The sequence below is a fragment of the Gymnodraco acuticeps genome, unplaced genomic scaffold (assembly GCF_902827175.1).
Source record: "Gymnodraco acuticeps unplaced genomic scaffold, fGymAcu1.1, whole genome shotgun sequence".
NCBI lineage: Eukaryota > Metazoa > Chordata > Actinopteri > Perciformes > Bathydraconidae > Gymnodraco > Gymnodraco acuticeps.
This window is the reverse complement of record NW_022991444.1, coordinates 1179842-1185837: the sequence shown is the minus strand read 5'-3', so window position 1 is coordinate 1185837 and position 5996 is coordinate 1179842.

Sequence of the window (5996 nt, the reverse complement as noted above, 5' to 3'; positions counted from 1 at the left end):
CTCTCTCTCTCTCTCTCTCTCTCTCTCTCTCTCTCTCTCTCTCTCTCTCTCTTACTTTCAAAATCTATTTAAAACTCATAACAAACAAACAAAATGTCCAAAGTTATCCTGAAATTAACTTATTAAATAAACAAAACGAAAAATATAGCCATACTTATGCAAACAACATTGAATCTGGACTTGACATTATTCTGATTAGGCCTAGCCTACATTGCAAATAAGCAGACAGCGCTGCTTTTCACACACACACACCTTGGGTTTTGAAGACTGATAAATCCGAAATGGATGAACAAACTTTGCAGCCCAGTTTCCCAGCTTTGCAGTCTATCCACGGGTAGCCTCTTGTTTCCTCCGCCACATCTCCTCCGTCCATACCTCTGGGAAAGGTGAGCTTGAGCTAGCCAGGGGAACGTTGCTAGTGCAGCTAACGTGCACGTTAGCTAGCATTATCCACATCTTTTGGCGGCTCTTCTGATGATGTATTACTAGCAGCTTCACTTGTAGCTTCGGTGCTGCTAGCCTCTTTCTTCTTGTGAATTATATTCTTTTTAGAAAATAAGTCAAGTAAAACATGTTAGCCTGCCATTATAGAGCTTTTTCGTTAGTGTTCTTGAGGGAAAGAGCTGCCGCAAAATCGACGGGCGCGGCGAGCTGGCTCACCGTGGGTGTGTCAGTGACTATGGTCAGTGACCGCGGGGTCAGTATGAATCATACTTTTTTAAGGAAATCGTTTTTAGTTTTTATTTTAATTACTGTGAAATGTATTATGTTTTCGTCATTATTACAACAAATACACACTTGCAACTGATAACACTGGCAATGATTTTATATTTATTAGATTTTAAAAAAAAGAAGATCATGCTCCAAATAAGTGGAGGTACGGCGTACCCCCGCGTCCAACGCCCACTCCACCACTGATTACAATTAAATCACGGTCAAATATGTTCATCTTGTTGTAGTTGTAGCCCCCTTGCCAGCGATTCTCTCTCTAGTTTAGCATACTAAGCCCGACTCAGCCTGGTTGTTCCTGGCCCTAGAACCACGATTTAGTCGGGCCAGAAAAAAGGTGAAAAAGTAGCCCCGGGCCAAAACTAGGCCAAGTGGAAACGCAACCAAAAACGGGCCCCGCACGGCTCGGCACGCTTAAGCGAGCTACCCGCTGCAGTGGAAACGCGCCATAAATTAGATTTATATTCAGGTTATGAATTGTTAATAATGCTCGAATAGTATCCTTATTTGGGGTAGGCACAATATGAACATAATCACACATTCAATCTGCAAAAATTCAGTTTATCGGCAAAAATATTATTGTTGGTGACATGAGCATTTTGGGCAGATGGATTTAGAGGCATTCAGGTTGTCCATCATCTCCAATGCCCTGACGCTCCGTGGCAGGGGGAGACGTGATGGCAGCTTATAGCAGCACTGGTTGATTATACTGTTGGACAACATATACACAAGTTTCAATTCAACATACCAAGTTGTATTGACATACTGTATGCACAACAGCGTTGTTTAGGCAATGAAATCCTAACCCTAAACCTAACCCTGGGTCCTAAGCTTCTCCAATAATGCAACATACAATATACTCAAGACATAAAAAGATAAGTGAAAACACTTCACAGAGCTCAGGAGTTTTACAGCCTTATTGCCTGTGCGATAAACTTAAGCTGCACTCAATAAAGACATCATTAATAAAGTGTTGCTGTCAGAGAACATACCTGGGTACCAACACTGCACCTCGTCTGGGCTTTGGCTTACTAGCCTTCACCACCCTCTTGCTCACAGTCTTTCCTCTCCTGCTGAGCTCAGGCTCTTCTTGTTCAATAGGCCGTTCTGCTCTAAAACCAAACATTTCGATTACATTTCTTGAGTTTTAGAAAACCTAATCTATAATTGGCACAAAGGGGGATTAATGAAACACTTACTCGACAAACTTATCAGACAAATCCTTGTCCTGTTTTATTTTCTCCTGCATTACATGGGCATCAGATGTCCCAGGGAGCATGGACAGAGTGACTCCTGTGGGTTTTCTATCATCCTTGCTGCAGGCTTCACCTATAGGTTGAGGCTGCTGTGCATTCATGGACCATCCAGCCATGGTAGCTGATAATTTGTCCAACGTGTAAATAGCAACAGGGGACAATACTACAAATGTTTATATATAAGGTCATTTAACCTTAAAGAACTAAGCACAAAGTGAAAAGTCATCAAGTATTTGAAATGAAATAAACACCAAAATGATCACTGTCATATTATAATCACTTAAGTAAGTAAGTAAAACTAACAGAATTAAATATTAAACAGTAACTCACAAATCCATTTTGTAACTTAGAAAAACTAAACTAACATTAAAATCGACATGCTAACCTCCTGTTCAATTGATATTGTACATTTTGTTTTCTCAGTACATTAAATAAATAAATAAGAATACATTTGAATAAAAATGTCTACAAACTAGAAAAAGAGACTTTGCATCTTTATTTCAACTTACTGGATTGCCACTTGAAAGGTTGTGGTTACTGTGATTCATGTTTGTCAAAGAATCTGATCATACAGATGAATAACGGTTTTGAATGTTTCTCCTGTCTCTCACTATGTCTCATGGTGTGAAAACTCAGATCGAATGACTGTAAATTCAGTTGGTCTCTACAGTGCAAGTATGTTTACAGTTGCTGCCTCTGAAGGGTAGCCTGATGCTTCTTGTTTACCCTTCAAAAAATGTGTGTGTATATAGTCTACAAAAATGCTGTCACTTTTCTTCTCAAAAATGCCACACCTCTGTGATCTGAGTCATCTTGTACCCCATGTCCAGGGCTTTGGTGAATTCTGGGGTCACCCAAACCCCTGTTAATGCTCTTTCCTCTTTGCTATGCATGCAGGGCCCCTGTTGGTTGTTAAGCTCAGCGCATGTGCGGCATAGAGTGAAAGTAGTCAACGGACTGCAGGCTGCCTGTCGAAGACACCAACAGATTTATTATAAATGTTTTGTTACAATACTATTACTATATATGAGAGCAAAATAAAACACATTTTCATTTTGTAATGGTTGTTAATTGAAAACACAACATTCAACACATTTCATAAAAAACACATTACATTTTACCAAGTTAATGTCGTAGTGCATACAAGGTAATAGACTTAACGATTTGCACTGCTGCTTCTCTCCGCGTTTCATTGACAGTGATCGGTTTATCGTTCAATTCACATTGCCCAAGTAGATGTTTAGGGGTTTCTTGGAAGTATACGAATGCATTTTTTATATCACTTGCAAATTCTCTATCCTTTCACCCGCAACGATTATAATCTGCTTTGCTTCTTCTTCGGTTTCACCGTTATTAGCTCTGAATGTAATCCTTTCTGGGGCTTCTTGTGCTTCTTGTGGTCTGTTGAATACCTGGCGTAGGATTTGTTTAGCTGTAAGGACAGGTACCATATAATTGTCTTCAAAAGCTTTGTCTATGTCGTCACACGTTTTGGCATATCCTTCGATGTAATGACAACCGATACTAGAATAGAGATCCTCCAACAGTCTTTTAATGCATGTTCTGGCACTCTCGCCAATTTGGGCAATTCCATAGTATCGTGCTTTTTCTCTCATTATATTGAAGCAAAGCTCTGCCATTGCTTTTGGTATTTGTTCAACACATTCGCAGCAGTCGGTTAGCGGTAGATGATCTATAAGATTATTATGATCCGGTAATGACTCAACAACACCACCATGAGCATCCTCTAGTTTACATTTCTTCACTTTGTTCCTTTTTCTTTTCACCTTCCTTCGTTTTGTCTTTTTGGTTTTCCGTCCTATGGTCCCTTTTCTTTTCATTCGCATTCTGCGTTTGCTTTTCATTTTTCTTCGTTTTTCTTTACTTTTTCTTTTCTTTTCTGCTAATTGTCGTTTGCGATCTTGGCTAGTGGTATGAGATATACCGTTTATATAAAGGTTATCTATAATACCATCTTTTAAAGAAAGATATTCTTCATATGTCATGTTATCGTGGTCCTCTTTTGTCCTAAAGACCTTACATGGATATGATATAGAGGAGGGCTCTTCTTCGGGAACATCCTCTCCCCTACTTTGTAACATCCAGTCATTAAGCCCATATCCGTTATCCTGGTGATAATAAGGGGAGGCTACATCAGACTTGTTTTTTCTCAGATTCATGGCTACTTTCAACGGTCGTCTAACGGCCCGTACACACAGCAGCTTTTGGCGATTTGTCCACCGCTTCCAGCGCGTCTCCGCCCATTGACTTTGAATGGGGATGACGTCACTTTCCCTCGCTTGTCGCCGAACTGCATTGTGGGGGGGCGAGGCGAAGATTTCCAGGATTTCCAGGATGTTCAGGATTCCAAAGTTGAACAATGTTCAACTTTTGAGGCTGAGCTGGAAGCGACAGCCAATCAGATCCGTTTATGCAAATCTGACAGTGGAAGCTCTAGCCAATCAAACCGCGTGTAAGCAGGGAGAGCCAGACCGCAGTTCATTTCCTCATATTCCAAACGAGAAATTACGGTAGCAAATCACCTGGTTCTTTATGACCAGACTATTTACCGGGATACAAACCGGAGGAACCAGGCATGGAGGGAGGAGGCAGAGACAGTGGGTGAAACTGGTAGGTTTTCGCCTGTTTGGGGAGATTATATATATATATATATATATTGCTCGCATAAAATCCCCGGTTTTTTTTGCTTTGTATGTCGGGGGCGGGAGATTTATGTGATTGGTTGTTGGTCGTGTTGCTCGCAAAAAATCCCCAAGCTGTCAGACACGCCCAGCTCCAAGATTTTCAAGATTTGTTCAAAGCTGCTGTGTGGACGGGCCGTTAGTGGGGGTCCTTAGTTTTATATGATTTGCTGAGTGGGAGGAGTCATCTGTAGAAAATACTCTGTTTTATTAGATTCCGTAAAAGCATCTGACTCTTAATGGCAGTTTGTGATTTTGAGGCTATTTCAGTGAAACAAGGCAGTTTTGAACATTTGACAGATTTACGCTTAATTCTCTCAAAATATACTGAAAGATACACTTTTATGTTTAAAAGCTGACCACTACCATGAAAGCACTCTGTTTTATTAGATTGATTGATTGATTAGATTGATTTTGAGGCTATTTCAGTGAAACAAGGCTGTTTTTGAAACATTTGGCAGATTTATGCTTAAATTCTATGAGAAAGTTACTGAAAGATACACTTTTGTGTATAAAAGCTGAAAAGTAGATAATGAAGTACTTTGTGTCCGTAGATTTCATTAAGAATCTGACTCTTAATGGTCCTCTCTAAATTTGATTCAGGGTTTGTTTTAAATGATTTGTGCTTTGTGTGTACAGACACACAGAAAAACACTGAAAAACACAAAAAAAGAAGGACTGTAATACACATGTATCAGACACGCTCCCCCTTGCTATAATGAAGACAACAGTTTTTAAATGTAAAAAAAACACTTTTTTATTTTTTCACACACAAAAATCAAATAGTTATACTGATTGCAACATCCGCAGGACCGTCTCCAGCTTAGAATTCCCCATATTACTGGAGATATCGTGATGGAGTTTTTTCACTTCAGTCAGAATATTCATGTGTATGCTGCTTTCTACACATAGATGCATTACATCTACAAACAGAGCATACACTGAGAGCACATGATACACTTTTGATGTTTGTTTCATTTCTGAGATAATGTTACAGAATGTTTCGGAAAATGAAGATTCCAGGACCACTTTAAATGTTTCGTTTACAATCGTTTCCCAATGACCTGGAATAGTACTGCCAGAACGAACGATATCCAAAATGTCTTCCAGTTTACAAACTTCAGCCATTCTGTTTACACAGGGGTCACTACTCGTTCTGTTTTCAATCGTCCTCATCACCACACTTATTAAAAGGGTATTGATTACATTCTGATCAATATATACAGAGCGTTTTGCATAGTAGTTGCCCATTTTTATTTTACTTTAAAGAAAAAAGTCAATGTATCGAACAAGTGACGTTTTGGCCCCA